Here is a 21,000-nt window from a genome sequence, read left to right on the forward strand (position 1 = left end):
TCTCCTGTTGGTCTCTGTCTCTCTCATGTTGCTCTCTCTCTCTCTCTCTCTCTCTCCTGTTGGTCTCTCTCTCTCTCCTGTTGGTCTCTCTCTCTCTCCTGTCGGTCTCTCTCTCTCTCTCTCTCTCTCCTGTTGGTCTCTGTTTCCCCTCTGTTGGTCTCTGTCTCTCTCCTGTTGGTCTCTGTCTCTCTCCTGTTGGTCTCTCTCTCCTGTTGGTCTTTGTCTCTCTCCTATATGTCTCTGTCTCTCTGTATCTCTCTCTCCCCACCCTTCTCTCTCTTTCTCTGTCTCTGTCTCTGTCCCTGAATCTCTCTCTGTCTCTCTCTCACATTTGGCTCTCTTTTCTCTTTTGAGCTCCTTCCTTTGGTGCGGTGGGCTAGAACATCCCTCCATCTGTCTCATTCCTCTGACTGTCATTCGTCTATCTGTATGTCTGTGTGTCTCATGTCAGTCACACGATCTCCTGTTGGTTTCTCTCTTTCTCCTGTTGGTCTCTCTCTCTCTCTCTCCTGTTGGTCTCTCTCTCTCGCCTGTTGATCTCTCTCTCTCTCTCCTGTTGGTCTCTCTCTTCCTGTTGGTCTCTCTCTCTCTCTCACCTGTTGGTCTGTCTCTCTCTCTCCTGTTGGTATGTCTCTCTCCTGCTGGTCTCTGTCTCTCTCTTTCCTGTTGGTCTCTCTCTCTCTCTCTTGTTGGTCTCTCTCTCCCCTGTTGGTCTCTCTCTCTCTGGTTGTTATCTCTCTCCTGTTGATCTCTCTCCTGTTGGTCTGTCTCTCTCCTGTTGGTCTGTCTCTCTCCTGTTGGTCTGTCTCTATCCTGTTGGTCTCTCTCTCTCTGTCTCTCTGTCCGTCTGTCTGTCTTTATGTCACACAGACAGACACACAAACGTTGCTTCTTTACAATACTAACGAACGCTTCCTCTGCTGCTGTAGAAACCAGGTTTGTGTGCTACACTCTGTGGTGGATGTCTTCACATCTGTTACAGCCCGGCTACAACGATGTTGAACAGAAATGTAGAGCTCAGATGTTGATATCGGTGTGTGTGTGTGTTTTAGTGGTTCACTAAATGGACAAGGGGACTCAGACAGGGAGAATATGAGACAACGAGAAGAGCACAAAATTGCAAGTTAAAATTTTGTAAAGCTAGTGTGGGAGAGGTGGAAAAATTATTGTTATCGATCAATAATGACAAACCTCCTGACATTGACAACTTAGAAGGAAAGCTGCTGAGGATGGTAGCTGACTATAGCCACTCCTATCTGACATATCTTTAATCTGAGTCTAGAGGAAAGTCTTTGTCCTCAGGCCTGAAGGGAAGCCAGAGTCATTACGCTACCCCTTTACTGGTTCTGACAGCAGACCTATCAGCTTGCTGCCAGCTCTAAGCAAACTGCTGGAAAAAATTGTGTTTGACCAAATACAATGCTATTTCGCTGTTAACAACAGATTAACAACAGATTGGGAGGGGGGCTGAGCACACACCCTTGTGGGGCCCCAGTGTTAAGGATCAGCAAAGTGGAGGTGTGTTTCCTACCTTCACCACCTGAGGGCGGCACGTCAGGAATCCAGGACCCAGTTGCAGAGGACGGGGTCTCGAGTTTAATGATGTGCTTGGAGGGTACTATGGTGTTTAATGCTGAACAATAGTTAGTGAACAGCATTCTTACATAGGTATTACATAGGTATTCGTCTTGTCCAGATGGGTTCGGCAGTGCGATGGAGATTGTATCGTCTGTGGATCAATTGTGGCGGTATGCAAATTGGAGTGGGTCTAGGGTGTCAGGTAAGGTAGACATGATATGATCCTTAACTAGTCTCTCAAAGCACTTCATGATGACAGAAGTGAGTGCTACGGGGCGATAGTCATTTAGCTCAGTTACCTTTGCTTTCTTGGGTACAGGAACAATGGTGGCCCTCTTGCAGCATGTGGGAACAGCAGACGGGGATAGGGAGAGATTGAATATGTCCGTAAACACACCAGCCAGCTGGTCTGCGCATGCTCTGAGGACGCAGCTATGGATGCCATCTGGGCCGGAAAGGGTTAACAAGCTTACTCACATCAGCCACGGAGAACGAGAGCCTCAGTCCTTGGTAGCGGGCTGCGTCGGTGGCACTGTGTTATCCTCAAAGCGGAGGTGTTTAGCTTGTCTGGAAGCAAGATGTCGGTGTCCGCAATGTGGCTGTCCGTGATTGTCTGTAGACACTGCCACATACATCTCATGTCTGAGCCACTGAATTGCGACTCCACTTTGTCTATATACTGACATTTCGCTGGTTTGATTGCCTTGCGGAGTGATTAACTACACTGTTTGTATTCAACCATATTCCCAGTCACCTTGCCATGGTTAAATGCAAATTAAATGTTTTGCACTTTCAGTTTTTGCTCGAATGCCACCATCTATCCATGGTTTCTGGTTAGGATAGGTTTTAATAGTCACAGTGGGTACAACATCTCCTATACACTTCCTGATAAACTCAGTCACCGTATCAGTGTATTCATCAATATCATTCTCGGAAGCTGCCTGGAACATATCCCAGTCCGTGTGATCAAAACAATCTTGAAGCGTTGATTCCGATTGGTCAGACCAGCGTTGAATGGTCCTTAGCATGGGCACTTCTTGTTTGAGTTTCTGCCTATAGCAGGAGCAAAATGGAGTCGTGGTCAGTTTTGCCGAAAGGAGGGCGGGGGAGGTTCTTGTTGTCCCGGTAACAGTGGTTGAGTGTTTTAGCACCGAGATTATTACAGTCGATGTGTTGATAGCGTTTTCCTCAAATTTGCTTTGTTAAAATCCCCAGCTACAATAAATGCAGCCTCAGGATATATGGTTTCCAGTTTGCATAAAGTCCAGTGAAGTTCTTTGAAGGCCGTCGTGGTATCCGCTTGAGGGGGGATATACACAGCTGTGACTATAACTGAAGAGAATTATCTTGGGAGGTGATACGGTCAGCATTTCATTGTGAGGTATTCTATGTCAGGTGAATGAAACTACTTGAGTTCCTGTATGTTATCACAATGAGTCGTTAATCATGAACCATACACCCCCGCTCTTCTTCCCGGAGAGATGCTTATTCCTGTCTGCGTGATGAACTGAGAAACCCAACTGGCTGGACTGACTCGGGCCCGTGAAACATAGTGTAGACATCCCTGTCTCTCATGCAAAGAGATCCTTGCCCTGAGCTCATCAACTTCATTATCCATTAACTTCATTATCAAGAGACGGAAGATAAGCAAATAATATACTCGGAAGCGTGTGTGGCGCACCTCCTGAGTCGGACTAGAAGTCCACTCTGAATACCGAATACCTCTCCTTTGCCAGCGTGGTTTTGGGATTCAATTGCCCTAGGGGGTGCGAACAAAGGATCTGGTTCGGGAAAGTCGTATTCCTGGTCGTAATGCTGGTGGTGAGTTATCGCCACTCTGATATCCAATAGTTCTTCTCGGCTGTTAATCGTAATGTATGTACGTTATACGTAATAACACAACCCATTTTTTAGGCTAATACGAAATAATACATAAAAAAATAAAAATACCGCAAAGAGCACAGCAGTCCTTTCCTAATACTTTCGCAAGGCACTGTATCTAATGAAAGCTTTCTTTAATGGAAGCTTCTCTAATGTAAAACATGTAAAGTGTGGTGTACCGCAGGGAAGCTCTTTAGGCCCTCTACTCTTTTCTATTTTTACCAATGACCTGACACTGGCAATAAACAAAACATGTGAGTCCATGTTTGCTGTTGATTCAACCATATACGCATCAGCAACCACAGCTAATGAAGTCACTGAAACCCTTAACAAAGAGTGACAGTCTGTTTTGGAATGGGTGGCCAATAATAAACTGGTCTTGAACATCTCTAAAACTAAGAGCAGTGTATTTGGTACAAATCATTTCTTAAGTTCTAGACCTCAGCTGAATCTGGTAATGAATTGTGTGGCTGTTGAACAAGTTGAGGAGACTAAATTACTTGGCGTTACCTTAGATTGTAAACTGTCATGGTCAAAACGTATAGATTCAATGGGTGTAAAGATGGGGAGAGGTATGTCCTTAATAAAGAGATGCTCTGCTTTGTTGACACCACACCCCGAAAAGCAAGTCCTGCAGCCTCTAATTTAGTCCAGTCGAGTGCTGCAAGGAAATACCTAGTTAAGCTGCAGCTGTCCCAGAACAGAGCTCTTCACTGTAATCAGAGGGTTGATATAAATACAAGGTAGAGTTCCTCTATCCAGTGTCTGTGTTCTTTTGCCCATCTTAACCTTATGCGTGTAGGGGGCAGTATTTTCGTTTTTGGCTAAAAATGTACCCATTTGAAACTGCCTATTTCTCAGCCCCAGAAATTAGAATATGCATATAATTGTCAGATTAGGATAGAAAACACTCTAAAGTTTCCAAAACTGTCAAGATATTGTCCGTGAATATAACAGAACTGATATTGCAGGCGAAAACCTGAGGAAAATCCAATCAGGAAGTGCCTCTTATTTTGAAACCTCTCTGTTCCTATGCATGCCTATCCTCCATTTAAAGGGATATCAACCAGATTCCGTTTTCTATGGCTTCCCTAAGGTGTCAACAGTCTTTAGACATAGTTTCAGGCTTTTATTAATGAGCGTAAGTGGATAGGTGGGGGCTCTCAGAGTGAGTGTAGCGTAACAGAGTAAAGCGGCCATTGTTTCTCCCGGTCCTTTTGAAAAACCTACACTCACAGTTGATATATTATCGAATATATATTTTAAAAACTACCTGAGGATTGATTATAAAAAACGTTTGACATGTTTCTGTGGACATAATGGATATTATTTGGAAGTTGTCTGCGTTGTCATGACCGCTCTTTCCTGTGGATTTCTGAACATAACGCGACAAACAAACGGAGGTATTTAGATATAAAAATAATCTTTATGGAACAAAAGGAACATTTGTTGTGTAACTGGGAGTCTCGTGAGTGAAAACATCCAAAGATCAAAAGGTAAACGATTAATTTGATTGCTTTTCTGATTTTCGTGACTTAGCTACTTAATGCTTAGTGTACATAATGTTTTGTTAGGCTATCGATAAACTTACACAAACGCTTGGATTGCTTTCGCTGTAAAGCATCATTTCAAAATCTGAGACGACAGGTGGATTAACAAAAGGCTAAGCTGTGTTTTGCAATATTGCACTTGTGATTTCATGAATATGAATATTTTTTAGTAATATTATTTGACTGGGGCGCTATGCTATTCAGCGGTTGCTGTTGACAATTATCCCGCTTAAGGGATGGGTAGCGTCAAGAAGTTAATCTTTCCTTTTTATTGGCCAGTCTTAGATATGGCTTTTTCATTGTTACTCTGCCTAGAAGGCCAGCATCCCGGAGTCACCTCTTCACTTTCGAAGTTGAGACTGGTGTTTTGTCGGGGACTATTTATTTGAACTGCCAGTTGAGCACTTCTGAGGCATCTGCTTCTCAAACTAGACACTCTAATGTACTTGTCCTCTTGCTCAGTTGTGCACCGGGGCCTCCCACTCCTCTTTCTATTCTGATTGGAGACCGTTTGCGCTGTTCTGTGAAGGGAGCAGTGCACAGCGATTTACGAGATCTTCCATTTATTGGCAATTTCTCACATGGAATAGCCTTCATTTCACAGAACAAGAATAGACTGACAAGTTTCAGAAGAAAGTTATTTGTTTCTGGCCATTTTGAGCCTGTAATCGAACCCACAAATACTGATGCTACAGATACTCAACTAGTCTAAAGAAGGCCAGTTTTAATGCTTCTTTAAATCAGGACAACAGTTTTCAGCTGTGCTAACAGAATTACAAAGGGTTTTCTAATGATCAATTAGCCTTTTAAAATGACAAATTTATTAGCTAACCATTGGAACACAGGAGTGATGGTTGCTGATAATGGGCCTCTGTACGCCTATGTAGATATTTCATTAAAAAATCTGCCATTTCCAGCTCCAATAGTCATTTACAAATTTAACAATGTCTACACTGTATTTCTGATCAATTTGATGTTATTTTAGTGGACTTAAAAATAAAAATAAATAAAAAACAAGGACATTTCTAAGTGACCCCAAACTTTTGAATGGTAGCAGCCTTCAAACTTTACATTATATATCTGCAGTATGTCAGTACCTGAGCCATATACAGCCTCACTGTCATTTAGGCTGATCTGAAATCACCATCACCCACTAATTACATTTACATTTTAGCCAGAGAGACTTACAGTAGTGAGTCATTTAGGAGACTCTCTTATCCAGAGGGACATACAGTAGTGAGTCATTTAGCATACTCTCTTATCCAGAGAGACATACAGTAGTGACTCATTTAGCAGACATTCTTATCCAGAGAGACTTACAGTAGTGAGTCATTTAGCAGACTCTCTTATCCAGAGTCATTACAGTAGTGAGTCATTTAGCAAACACTCTGATCCAGAGTCATTACAGTAGTGAGTCATTTAGCGAACACTCTGATCCAGAGAGACTTACAGTAGTGAGTCATTTAGCAGACTCTCTTATCCAGAGCCACTACAGTAGTGAGTCATTTAGAAGACATTCTTATCCAGAGGGACTTACAGTTAGTCAGTTTAAGATTAAGTGCCTTCAGAAAGTATTCACACCCCTTAACTTTTCCCACATTTTAATGTGTTACAGCCTGAATGTAAAACGGATCAATATCCCATATTGTCAAAGTGGAATTATTATATATATATATTTTTATTAATTAAAAATGAAAAGCTGAAATGTCTTGAGTCAATAAGTATCTAAACCCCATTGCTATTAAAAAGCCTTGCTTAACAAATCAAATAATAAATAGCATGGACTCCGTGTTAAATAATAGGGTTTAATTGGATTTCTGAATGACTACCTCATCTCTGTACCCCACACATTCATTTATCTGTAAGGTCCCTCAGTCCAGCAGTGAATTTCAAACACAGGTTCAACCACAAAGACACATGGAGGTTTTTCAAAAAAGGGCACCTATTGGTCGATGGGTCAAAACATCTGATGCTGAATATCCCGTTGACCATAGTGAAGTTATTCATTACACTATGGATGGTGTATCAATACACTACAAAGATACAGGCGTCCTTCCTAAATCAGTTGCCGGAGAGGAAGGAAACCGCTCAGGGATTTCACCATGAGGCCAATGGTGACTTCAAAACAATTACAGAGTGTAATGGCTGTGATAGGACAAAACAACATTGTAGTTACTCCACAAATACTAACCTAATTGACAGAGTGAAAAGAAGGAATCCTGTACAAAATAAAAAATATTCATTTTTGCAACAAGGCACTAAAGTAATACTGCAAAAAATGTGTCAAAGCAATTCACTTTTTGCCCTGAATACAAAGTGTTATGTTTGGGGCAAATCCAATACAACACATCACTGAGTATCACTCTTCATATTTTCAAGCATAGTGGTGGCTGCATCATGTTATGGGTATGCTTGTCGTCGTTAAGGACTGGGGAGTTATTCAGGATAAAAAACGGAATAGAGCTAAGCACAGGCCAAATCCTAGAGGAAAACCTGGTTCAGTCTGCTTTCAACCAAACACTGTGTAATGAACATGATGGGAGACAGAGAGCTGGTTTCAAGCGCAGGGCGCAGCAGGTGTTTATTTGTAAAGGACCACAGGAGGAGGCAGGTAGCTGGGTCCAGGGGCAGGTAGCTGGGTCCAGGGGCAGGTAGCTGGGTCCAGGGGCAGGTAGCTGGGTCCAGGGGCAGGTAGCTGGGTCCAGGGGCAGGTAGCTGGGTCCAGGGGCAGGTAGCTGGGTCCAGGGGCAGGTAGCTGGGTCCAGGAGCAGGCAGAAGGTCATAAACAGGAGGAGGCAGGTAGCTGGGTCCAGGGGCAGGCAGAAGGTCATACACAGGAGGAGGCAGGTAGCTGGGTCCAGGGACAGGCAGAAGGTCATACACAGGAGGAGGCAGGTAGCTGGGTCCAGGGGCAGGCAGAATGTCATACACAGGAGGAGGCAGGTAGCTGGGTCCAGGGGCAGGCAGAAGGTCATACACATACCCTCCTTCTCCCGACAGTAGGGCCAGCTCCCCTCCTTCTCCCTACAGTAGGGTAAGGCTCCCCTCCTTCTCCCTACAGTAGGGTAAGGCTCCCCTCCTTCTCCCTACAGTAGGGTAAGGCTCCCCTCCTTCTCCCGACAGTAGGACCAGCTTCCCTCCTTCTCCCAACAGTAGAGCCTGCTCCCCCCCTTCTCCAGGTAGTAGGTCCTGCTCCCCTCCTTCTCCCGACTGTAGGTCCTGCTCTCCTCCTTCTCCCGACAGTAGAGCCTGCTCCCCTCATTCTCCCGGCAGTAGGGCCTGCTCTCCTCCTTCTCCCGACAGTAGGGCCTGCTCTCCTCCTTCTCCCAATAGTATGGCCTGCTCCCCTCCTTCTCCCAACAGTAGAAGAAGGAGAGGAGGGAAACCTGAACTTACACCTCCGAGGCCTAAGTGCAAAAAAATCAAGGACGGTGCGGACTGAGCAGGTGGTTGCACCATTTGGATAGAGCAAGCCAGTGACCGATGATCACAAGAAAATGTCATCACTGAGAGAGCAGGCCCTACATCTCAAACAAAAATAACATCAGCAACATACTCACCATCTTTTGTTGGTTATGTAACATGGATAAGCTCCAGCTGATTCCATTGGTTATGTAACATGGATAAGCTCCAGCTGATTCCATTGGTTATGTAACATGGATAAGCTCCAGCTGATTCCATTGGTTATGTAACATGGACAAGCTCCAGCTGATTCCATTGGTTATGTAACATGGATAAGCTCCAGCTGATCCCATTGGTTATGTAACATGGACAAGCTACCAGCTGATCCCATTGGTTATGTAACATGGATAAGCTCCAGCTGATCCCATTGGTTATGTAACATGGACAAGCTCCAGCTGATCCCATTGGTTATGTAACATGGATAAGCTACCAGCTGATTCCATTGGTTATGTAACATGGATAAGCTCCAGCTGATCCCATTGGTTATGTAACATGGATAAGCTACCAGCTGATCCCATTGGTTATGTAACATGGATAAGCTCCAGCTGATCCCATTGGTTATGTAACATGGATAAGCTCCAGCTGATCCCATTGGTTATGTAACATGGACAAGCTCCAGCTGATCCCATTGGTTATGTAACATGGATAAGCTCCAGCTGATCCCATTGGTTATGTAACATGGATAAGCTCCAGCTGATCCCATTGGTTATGTAACATGGACAAGCTCCAGCTGATCCCATTGGTTATGTAACTTGGATAAGCTCCAGCTGATTCCATTGGTTATGTAACATGGACAAGCTCCAGCTGATTCCATTGGTTATGTAACATGGACAAGCTCCAGCTGATTCCATTGGTTATGTAACATGGACAAGCTCCAGCTGATCCCATTGGTTATGTAACATGGACAAGCTCCAGCTGATTCCATTGGTTATGTAACGTGGATAAGCTACCAGCTGATTCCATTGGTTATGTAACATGGACAAGCTCCAGCTGATCCCATTGGTTATGTAACATGGACAAGCTCCAGCTGATTCCATTGGTTATATAACATGGACAAGCTCCAGCTGATCCCATTGGTTATGTAACATGGATAAGCTACCAGCTGATTCCATTGGTTATGTAACATGGATAAGCTCCAGCTGATCCCATTGGTTATGTAATATGGACAAGCTACCAGCTGATCCCATTGGTTATGTAACATGGATAAGCTCCAGCTGATTCCATTGGTTATGTAACATGGACACGCTCCAGCTGATTCCATTGGTTATGTAACATGGACAAGCTACCAGCTGATCCCATTGGTTATGTAACATGGACAAGCTACCAGCTGATCCCATTGGTTATGTAACATGGACAAGCTCCAGCTGATTCCATTGGTTATGTAACATGGATAAGCTCCAGCTGATCCCATTGGTTATGTAACATGGACAAGCTCCAGCTGATCCCATTGGTTATGTAACATGGACAAGCTACCAGCTGATCCCATTGGTTATGTAACATGGATAAGCTACCAGCTGATCCCATTGGTTATGTAACATGGACAAGCTCCAGCTGATCCCATTGGTTATGTAACGTGGATAAGCTACCAGCTGATTCCATTGGTTATGTAACATGGATAAGCTCCAGCTGATTCCATTGGTTATGTAACATGGACAAGCTCCAGCTGATCCCATTGGTTATGTAACATGGATAAGCTCCAGCTGATCCCATTGGTTATGTAACATGGACAAGCTCCAGCTGATCCCATTGGTTATGTAATATGGACAAGCTACCAGCTGATTCCATTGCGTGAATACACACACTTGGCTTTTATAACGATGTTTAGTAGTGATGGGGGAAATAAATCGATACCGGTTAAATATCGGGGTATTACTTTTGACGATATATCTTATAATTTCGCCAATGTCGCAATATTATTTTTGTGCTAGTTGGCTGTACTTGCACCAAAACTCCAGTAGTTTTACTTCATAGCTTGTTCTCCATCTTTTTTTATATATAAATATATATATATATATATAGGGAGTCAATTTGTTTTCAGCACTTTTAATTTCCATGAATGATCCAAAACTTGTTTTCTTAGTTTCGAATCGCAATACATAAAGAATTGTGAGAATAGCGATACTTATTGTCCTTGGCAATTCCCAGTCCTAATATTTAGGCAACTGACGTTTTCACTATTTCACCCTGTTTTGGGGTATGCTTAATAAAAATGTAAAAAAATAATTAGAAGATGTTTCCGCATTCCAACACATCTGCTTTCTGTTTCACAGTTGTAAGAAAAAGGCAATCCACTAATAAAATTTATTGAACACTTGAATTGTTTTGTTTGTTTGTTTTTGTTGTTTTTACATATAGCACAAAGTAAACTGATGAACATTGTGTTATTGAAAATATTTATTTGCCCGTACTCTTTTACCTCTAAGCCCTTAATTAACAAAACAAAATGATTATTTTTGTGATAGCATATAGGAAATGTATTAATTACACTGTTATAATCTTGCAGTCAGAATGACTGTTAATTAGCTTGTCCCTGCAGGCCCAGCAGTTCTAGTGTAAAAGTTTTTTGCAGATTAAAAGTGTTAGAGCTAGTCATGTATCAATAATTTATTTTTTCAAAATGTGCTACGACATAGCCAATGAATATATATAACACAACTTTGGATTCAACCGTCTCATAATCGAATGCTATAGACGGTTTGGAAGTTTTGATAGACTTGGAGTGAGCTTCTCTTCTTCTCCTGCCTCCATAGGGGTGTTAATCAGTGTGTTTCTCCTCCATAGGGGTGTTAGTCAGTGTTTCTCCTCCATAGGGGTGTTAATCAGTGTTTCTCCTCCATAGGGGTGTTAATCAGTGTGTTTCTCCTCCATAGGGGTGTTAATCAGTGCGTTTCTCCTCCATAGGGGTGTTAATCAGTGTTTCTCTTCCATAGGGGTGTTAATCCGTGTGTTTCCCCTCCATAGGGGTGTTAATCAGTGTGTTTCTCCTCCATAGGGGTGTGTATTAGTTTGGCTGTTACATAGTGTTTATAACATGCCTAGGCTTATTGGTTTTATGAGAAGAGGCGAGGAGCCGTAGGTAGACTTCCTCTTATCAGGATATTCAGCAGGTGTGTTCTTCAGCAGGTGTGTTCTTCAGCAGGTGTGTTCTTCAGCAGGTGTGTTCTTCAGCAGGTGTGTTCCTCAGCAGGTGTGTTCCTCAGCAGGTGTGTTCCTCAGCAGGTGTGTTCCTCAGCAGGTGTGTCCTTCAGCAGGTGTGTTCTTCAGCAGGTGTGTTCTTCAGCAGGTGTGTTCCTCAGCAGGTGTGTTCTTCAGCAGGTGTGTTCTTCAGCAGGTGTGTTCTTCAGCAGGTGTGTTCCTCAGCAGGTGTGTTCCTCAGCAGGTGTGTTCCTCAGCAGGTGTGTTCCTCAGCAGGTGTGTTCTTCAGCAGGTGTGTTCTTCAGCAGGTGTGTTCTTCAGCAGGTGTGTTCCTCAGCAGGTGTGTTCCTCAGCAGGTGTGTTCCTCAGCAGGTGTGTTCCTCAGCAGGTGTGTTCCTCAGCAGGTGTGTTCTTCAGCAGGTGTGTTCTTCAGCAGGTGTGTTCCTCAGCAGGTGTGTTCCTCAGCAGGTGTGTTCCTCAGCAGGTGTGTTCCTCAGCAGGTGTGTTCTTCAGCAGGTGTGTTCTTCAGCAGGTGTGTCCTTCAGCAGGTGTGTTCTTCAGCAGGTGTGTTCTTCAGCAGGTGTGTTCTTCAGCAGGTGTGTTCCTCAGCAGGTGTGTCCTTCAGCAGGTGTGTCCTTCAGCAGGTGTGTTCTTCAGCAGGTGTGTTCTTCAGCAGGTGTGTTCTTCAGCAGGTGTGTTCTTCAGCAGGTGTGTTCTTCAGCAGGTGTTTTCTTCAGCAGGTGTGTTCTTCAGCAGGTGTGTTCCTCAGCAGGTGTGTTCCTCAGCAGGTGTGTTCTTCAGCAGGTGTGTTCCTCAGCAGGTGTGTTCTTCAGCAGGTGTGTTCTTCAGCAGGTGTGTTCTTCAGCAGGTGTGTTCCTTAGCAGGTGTGTTCTTCAGCAGGTGTGTTCTTCAGCAGGTGTGTTCTTCAGCAGGTGTGTTCTTCAGCAGGTGTGTTCTTCAGCAGGTGTGTTCTTCAGCAGGTGTGTTCCTCAGCAGGTGTGTTCCTCAGCAGGTGTGTTCCTCAGCAGGTGTGTTCCTCAGCAGGTGTGTTCTTCAGCAGGTGTGTTCCTCAGCAGGTGTGTTCTTCAGCAGGTGTGTTCCTCAGCAGGTGTGTTCCTCAGCAGGTGTGTTCCTCAGCAGGTGTGTTCTTCAGCAGGTGTGTTCCTCAGCAGGTGTGTTCTTCAGCAGGTGTGTTCCTCAGCAGGTGTGTCCTTCAGCAGGTGTGTTCCTCAGCAGGTGTGTTCCTCAGCAGGTGTGTTCCTCAGCAGGTGTGTTCCTCAGCAGGTGTGTTCCTCAGCAGGTGTGTTCTTCAGCAGGTGTGTTCCTTAGCAGGTGTGTTCTTCAGCAGGTGTGTTCTTCAGCAGGTGTGTTCTTCAGCAGGTGTGTTCTTCAGCAGGTGTGTTCCTCAGCAGGTGTGTTCCTCAGCAGGTGTGTTCCTCAGCAGGTGTGTTCTTCAGCAGGTGTGTTCCTCAGCAGGTGTGTTCCTCAGCAGGTGTGTTCTTCAGCAGGTGTGTTCCTTAGCAGGTGTGTTCTTCAGCAGGTGTGTTTATAACGCAGCTATTTTTTACACGCTGTATTTGGACTGCATTACTATAAACAGGTTATTCTCCTTATCAACAAGGTGAACATAGAAATGCTGAGAATGTTCAATAGTATTGCAGGTTTGTTTTGTACAGCGCTGCTCAGGCAAAAGGACTTCAATTGAAGCCCTTCCAGTTCATGTAGCTATTTGATTAGACATTTTATGACCCCTTTGAAGCATAAAAAAAAAAAATGTAAAAAAAAAATGTATTTGATGAAAATTATTTTTGGCCTTACAGATTCACTACATGGAACAACAAACAGTCCATTAGCCAAACACATTGTAGTGGTTCTGGATAAGAGTCTGTTAAATGACTCACTACTGAATGGGCTCTGGATCAGAGAGTCTGCTAAATGACTCACTACTGTATGGCTGTCTGGATAAGAGAGTCTGCTAAATGACTCACTACTGTATGGGCTCTGGATCAGAGAGTCTGCTAAATGACTTACTACTGTAAGTATCTCTGGATAAGAGAGTCTGTTGAATGACTCACTACTGTATGGCTCTCTGGATAAGAGAGTCTGCTAAATGACTCACTACTGTAGTGGCTCTGGATCAGAGAGTCTGTTAAATGACTCACTACTGTATGGCTCTCCTGTTAAGAGAGTCTGCTAAATGACTCACTACTGTACGGCTCTCTGGATAAGTGAGTCTGCTAAATGACTCACTACTGTAGTGGCTCTGGATCAGAGAGTCTGTTAAATGATTCACTACTGTAGTGGCTCTGGATCAGAGAGTCTGCTAAATGATTCACTACTGTAGTGGCTCTGGATCAGAGAGTCTGCTAAATGATTCACTACTGTAGTGGCTCTGGATCAGAGAGTCTGCTAAATGATTCACTACTGTAGTGGCTCTGGATCAGAGAGTCTGCTAAATGACTCACTACTGTAAGTCGCTCTGGATAAGAGAGTCTGTTAAATTAGTAAAATGTCAATGTCTTTGTTAATGCAGTAACATTGCCTTGAAAATGAACCCTAACTATTCCTCCATACTGATCCCTCATGGCTCTAGAGTAGAGTGGAGACAGACAGTAGAGTGGAGACAGACAGTAGAGTGGAGACAGACAGTAGAGTGGAGACAGACAGTAGAGTGGAGACAGACAGTCACTTTCTAAACTGATAAATATCAACATGTTATTACAGTAGAGTGGAGACAGACAGTAGAGTGGAGACAGACAGTAGAGTGGAGACAGACAGTAGAGTGGAGACAGACAGTAGTGTGGAGACAGACAGTAGTGTGGAGACAGACAGCAGAGTGGAGACCAACAGTAGAGTAGAGACAGACAGAGTGGAGACAGACAGTAGAGTGGAGACAGACAATCACTTTCTAAACTGATTAATATCAACATGTTATTACAGTAGAGTGGAGACAGACAGTAGAGTGGAGACAGACAGTCACTTTCTAAACTGATTAATATCAACATGTTATTACAGTAGAGTGGAGACAGACAGTAGAGTGGAGACAGACAGTAGAGTGGAGACAGACAGTAGAGTGGAGACAGACAGTCACTTTCTAAACTGATTAATATCAACATGTTATTACAGTAGAGTGGAGACAGACAGTAGAGTGGAGACAGACAGTAGAGTGGAGACAGACAGTAGAGTGGAGACAGACAGTAGTGTGGAGACAGACAGTAGTGTGGAGACAGACAGTCACTATCTAAACTGATTAATATCCGTAGAGAGGGAAGGAAATGACTCGTGGAGATTAACAACTCACGTCCTGTTGTAAATGAAGTTGAGAAGATTCAGATCTCCCTCTCCAAATATTCACCAAAGAAATGTCCTTTGTTTCAAAGGGACATTTTCCCCTGCCGAAACTCTAACACGTTCTAAAGCGAATTACTGGAACAACATTTCTAACATAGAACATGGGGAATGGTCAGAGGTCATCTATAGAACACTAATATAATTTTGTTTTGTTATTTTGTGATGTCATGAACGTTATAAAGGAAATCCTGTAACTTGGAAAGTATAGCTGGAGTTTCCATACTACCTGTTGTGAATGTAATATGACAAAATGATGAAACTGTTTTTGTTAAGAGAGGGATGTGATTTGAGAAACTCTAAGAGATAATTGTTTTACATAACTTTGTACAAGTGACAAGTCACGCCCCTCAGTGAGGTCAGAGAGCGTGTCAGCCAGACGGAACCGCCCCTTTCTTGCAAACTCTATAAATGATGGGTAAGAAATGAACATACGAGACCAGAGCTGCATGTTTAAATCATCTAAACTCGAAGTGGCGTCGATAAAATCACCCCACTGGGTACTGGCTAGCCTATCAGCAAAGAAGCTTGGGCCAACGAGGAGCCACAAGAATCAATGGCAAGTCCTCCTGGTGCACCCTCTCCTCTCAATGTGGGCTGAATCAGAACCACTGACGGAAACGCGTAAAGGAGGGTCCGAGGCCACCGGTGCACCAGTGTGTCCCAACGGGGCACTCGGGCTCCCTCATCTTGAAAAATAGATTGTAGACTGTTGGCATGATCCAGGGTGACAACTGGTCGGAGCAGACAGCGAGCCTCCCGTGAAATGCCATCTGAAGGGGCGAGACGCTACCTTGTGGAGAGATTGGTTGTTATTCCATTTCTACCACTCCGTGTGTCTGGACATGGAGAAGGAACAATCGAACTCACATGCGAGAAACATCACTTTTAATCAGAAAAGTCATTTCCAGCACCACCCCAACATCAACATGTGAAAATGGCACTTTTATAGATTTTGGGGGAAAAACATTTAGAGGAAGATAAGTGTTTCCTATGACATCCTCAATGTGTATCGTGATTTTAACCAATTAGAAATAGGCATTGTATTCTAATTGGTTGATGTCATGTTCCTCTTTATGTTTTACTACAAAAAGATTGGGGTGGAAATGATGATGTCCTTTCTCTTTAACACCGTGAACACCGGAACTCGGTTGAAAGAATTGTGTTTATGTGCAAAGGTTTGCCTAAAGCCCGGCCCACTCTGGGAACCAGGGCTCCGTGATCAGTGATGTGCCACCTGAGGGTAATGTTATCACAACGAGCCTCATTCGGTTTAGGCGCTAACCGGCTGGCACCCAGTGCTGTACCGCACGCATAAAAAAATAGACCCAGGGGGAAAAAACATTATCATGGAGGTTACCCTACCGACCAGTCATAGGTACTGGCGACAAAGCGCCTTGTAACCTACCTGGGAATGGGACAGACAGCTCTGAATGTTTGGTTTGTTAAATGTTATACGCCGTGTGTAATGTCCATTTTGAAGGTTTACTTCGCTACTTGAGACATCACTCTCCCCTCTCCCACGAGACACTTGCGTTCAGCCTGCATGGCCAATGCAGCATATGCAACAATGTTGATGACAACAATACTGTTTTCACTTTGTTTCTTACCATAAATCCACTAGCGTTCTATAGTGACACTATTAGTTTGTTTTTTCAGCATCAGCTAGTTTGTCTTTTCTTAGCAAGTTGGGCCAAAATCCTATTAGTTGCTAATGCTTACATCTGCATGTTTTGTGCAACAGTATCTCATAAATAAAACAGGAAGCTAAATATTGTTACCTACATGAAGTAGCTAAAAGAAAATGTTCAATGTAGCCAAAGATTACAGGGCCCCCTAGGAAACACTTATCAACACTTTGGTTCCTACCCTGTCACAATAACTCCTCCCCGGCATTTTCATTTGTTGTCATGTCAAACAACACTGTATTCAAAGTGCCCAATATTATAGTCTAACTATAGAATTAGAATAGTCATTATATTTCCTTGTTTCCAACAGTTCAAAGTGTTTTTCTCTAAATCACAAGTCAAATCACAATTTACACGTCTCCCGCTAGGTAGTGAAGGGGACTCCGATAGGTTGGGCGAAAAATCAAATACTTTGACATAATACTTTTAGTTCCCTTTTGACCCACATTCAGAAGTGTGACACAAGCATGAAGCTCCCCCGGGGATTCATGCAGGAATCAATGGGGTACTTGGGGGGGGGGGGGGGGGGGGGGGGTTCATGCAGGAGCCAATGGGATGCTAGAAAGAGGGTGTTACTGCAAAATGCCCACATGCAGGAAGGCCCGGAATAGTGGGCTTGCAGTTGACAACAATTGGATTATTATGGGTAAGGGTGAGATCATTTTTATTTGTCAAACTGTAGTCAAGCATCGATCATTATATCACCAGAATTACACCCTTGATATTTATTGCAAAGGAGCATAAAGATCACCATGCACTTTCAGCACCCTGTAAAGTTCATCCTAACTTAATTCATCTGCAGCCTAATAAACTGCATGGTTTCTCCAGTCATAGTGGGAGGACCACACACCATATCATCGCATGACTCCCAAGTTTACTTCGATATGATGGTTGTTATATCAATATTTGCGCATAAAGGCGTTTCCACCGCCATTTCTCGCATAAAATAAGTGTACGGACACAAATGATCTGTTCGCATTTACAAAATTGTACCGAAACATCCTGTTTCTATCACAGCTGTCATTATCTTTTTTATGTGGCATGACTTTACTCGCATAAAATGGAAACGTGGATAGGGACAGACACTTTTTCACCGCATAAATTTGACTACGCACACACAAGCGCGCATCTGTGCTAGCCAAATGGGAAATGTCCCCTTGCTTAAATTTCTCTCTCTCTCTCTTTTCTCCACTAGAATGCATCACTGAGAAACGATTGAAACTGGATAAAAACAAACAGATAAACATGTCAACTGGACTTACCTGCTGTTCGGTGTAGGTAGAGTCGATATAGCTGCTTCACGCAGTGCACTGTCTAAAATCCAAACTTTAACAGGAACACAAACCTCAGAAGTAGCCTGTTTGGTGTTTTCGGTCTAGTAGTTATTTTCAAAAACAAAATCGTTTCGGAGCATCCGCTCTCACGACTCGGTAAAAGAACAAACAGCAGCTCGCCATAGCTCAGACACGACTGATGCCGTCTGTCTCTCTGTGGGAATCGGTTCGCGTATTTCAGCGCGCTGTAACTGCCCCCTCCCTCCCACTCTCACTATCTCTCCCCATGAGAAATAAATAATCTCGCTCTCCCTCTCTCCTCCCTCTCTATCGCTCTTTCTCTCTCTCTACTCCCCCCCCCCCCCCCTCTCTCTCTCCGAGTAAATCTGGTGTCTTACTGCTCATTGCTCTCCTTTAACTTTTAATGATTTGGGGGGTTGGTTCTCCTGGTAAAGTCGATAGGTCTATGCAAAAGGTTAGGTATTGAGTGAGTTAGGGGAGACATTTTTTTTGAGTAGGCATGTTTGTCTGCTTGCCGTTTTTTCTCTCAATTGAGTCTCTCCCTCTTCTTTCCTTTGCTGTTGATTGCTCTATCTTTCATTCCATCCTGACACTTGACCTTTATCTGTCTGTCTGTCTGTCTGTCTGTCTGTCTGTCTGTCTGTCTGTCTGTCTGTCTATCTGTCTGTCTGTCTGTCTGTCTCTTGACTAGGTCACACACACACATGCACAGCAGACAAACAAACACAGCACATGCACATATTGACAGATTGAGAGTGGTCTGGATTAACACATGGGATTATACCTCAACATTAATTTACCCTCGGAATACACTGAAGCTGCCCACATTGACGGACACACAGAGAGAACGAGAGAGAGAGAAAGAGAGACGGAGAGAGAGACGGAGAGAGAGACAGAGAGAGAGAGAGAGAGAGAGAAGGAGACAGAGAGAGAGAGAGAGAGAGAGAGAGAGAGAGGAGACGGAGAGAGAGAGAGAGAGAGAGAGAGAGAGAGAGAGAGAGAGAAGGAGACCGAGAGAGAGAGAGAGATGGAGAGAGAGAGAGAGAGAGAGAGAGAAGGAGACGGAGAGAGTGAGAGAGAGAGAGAGAGAGAGAAGGAGACGGAGAGAGAGAGAGAGAGAGAGACGGAGAGAGAGAGAGAGAGACGGAGAGAGAGAGAGACGGAGAGAGAGTGAGATGGAGAGAGAGAGACGGAGAGAGAGAGAGAGAGAAGGAGACGGAGAGAGAGAGAGAGAGGGAGAGAGAGACAGAGAGAGAGACAGAGAGAGAAGGAGACGGAGAGAGAGAGAGAGAGAAGGAGACGGAGAGAGAGAGAGAGAGAGAAGGAGACGGAGAGAGAGAGAGAGAGAGAAGGAGACGGAGAGAGAGAGAGAGAGGGAGAGAGAGACAGAGAGAGAGACAGAGAGAGAGAGAGAGAAGGAGACGGAGAGAGAGAGAGAGAGAAGGAGACGGAGAGAGAGACGGAGAGAGAGACAGAGAGAGAGAGAGAGAGAGAGAAGGAGAGAGAGAGAGACAGAGAGAGAGAGAGAGAGAGAGAAGGAGAGAGAGACAGACCAACAGAGACAGATGAAAACTTTTCTGTGTAGATTGATCTGCTGATGTGTAACAGCTTTAACCCTTTAGAGACAAAAACACTGAACAAAAATATAAAGGCAACATGTAAAGTGTTGTTCCCAGGTTTCATGAGCTGAAATAAAAGATCCCAGAAATGTTCCATATGCACAAAAAGCTAATTTCTCTCTCTCTTTTGTGCAGAAATTAGTTTACATCCCTGTTAGTCAGCATTTCTCCTTCGCCAAGATAATCAATCCACTTGACAGGTGTAGCATATCAAGAAGTTGATTAAAAAGCATAATCATTACACATGTGCACCTTGTGCTGGAGACAATAAAAGGCCACTCTATAATGTACAGTTTTGTCACACAACACAATGCCACAAATGTCTCAATTTTGAGGGATTGTGCAATTGACATGCTGACAACAGGAATGTCCACCAGATCTATTACCAGAGAAGTGAATATTTATTTCTCTCCAATAAGCTGCCTCAAAGTTGTTTTTGATAATTTTGCAGGATGTCCAACCGGCCGCACACCCGCAGACCACGTGTAACCACACCAGCCCAGGACCTTCACATCTGGGTTCTTCACCTGCGGGATCGTCTCAGACCAGCCACCCAGACAGCTGATGAAACTGAGGAGTATTTCTGTCTGTATTAATGCCCTTTTGGTGGGGTAAAAATAATTCTGATTGGCTGGTCCTGGCTCCCCTGCCCATTCATGTGAAATCCATATATATATATATATATATATATATATATATATATATATATATATATATATATATATATATGCAGTACCAGTCAAAAGGTTGGACACACCTACTCATTCTAGGGTTTTTCTGTATTTTTACTATTTTCTACATTGTAGAATAATAGTGAAGACATCAAAACCATGAAATAACACATAACACATAAGATATGAAGGTCAGTCAATCTGGAACTTTTCATGAACTTTGAAAGTTTCTCCAAGTGCAGTTGCAAAAACCATCAAGCACTATGATGAAACTGGCTCTCATGAGGACCGCCACAGGAAAGGAAGACCCAGAGTTACCTCTGCTGCAGAGGATAAATTCAATAGAGTTACCAGCTTCAGAAGTTACAGCCCAAATACATGTTTCACAGAGTTCAAGTAACAGACACATCTCAACATCACCTGTTCAGAGGATACTGTGTGAATCAGGCCTTCGTGGTCGACTTGCTGCAAAGAAACCACTACTAAAGGACACCAATGAGAAGAAGAGACTTACTTGAGCCAAGAAACATGAGCAATGGACATTAGACCAGTGGAATCTGTCCTTTGGTCTGATGAGTCCAAATTTGAGACAGAGAGACTCAGTATGTAGAGCCTGCAGAGAAAGAGAGACTCAGTATGTAGAGCCTGAAGAGAGAGAGAGACTCAGAATGTAGAGCCTGCAGAGAGAGAGAGAGAGACTCAGAATGTAGAGCCTGCAGAGAGAGAGAGACTCGGTATGTAGAGCCTGCAGAGAGAGAGACTCAGTATGTAGA

General features: G+C 43.8%; 1 protein-coding gene across 1 annotated transcript in view; it reads right to left on the reverse strand.

Moving 5' to 3' along the window:
• The window catches only part of LOC118939598 (caM kinase-like vesicle-associated protein), a 189,870-nt gene extending 171,713 nt beyond the window's left edge, over window positions 1-18,157 (reverse strand). The window contains exon 1 of the mRNA XM_036947835.1: window positions 17,905-18,157. The gene's annotated coding sequence lies outside the window, so the exon portion shown is untranslated. The remainder of the gene's footprint in view (window positions 1-17,904) is intronic.
• Window positions 18,158-21,000: the final 2,843 nt, after the last annotated feature.

This window comes from Oncorhynchus mykiss, chromosome 16 (genome assembly GCF_013265735.2).
Source record: "Oncorhynchus mykiss isolate Arlee chromosome 16, USDA_OmykA_1.1, whole genome shotgun sequence".
In the NCBI taxonomy this organism is placed as follows: domain Eukaryota; kingdom Metazoa; phylum Chordata; class Actinopteri; order Salmoniformes; family Salmonidae; genus Oncorhynchus; species Oncorhynchus mykiss.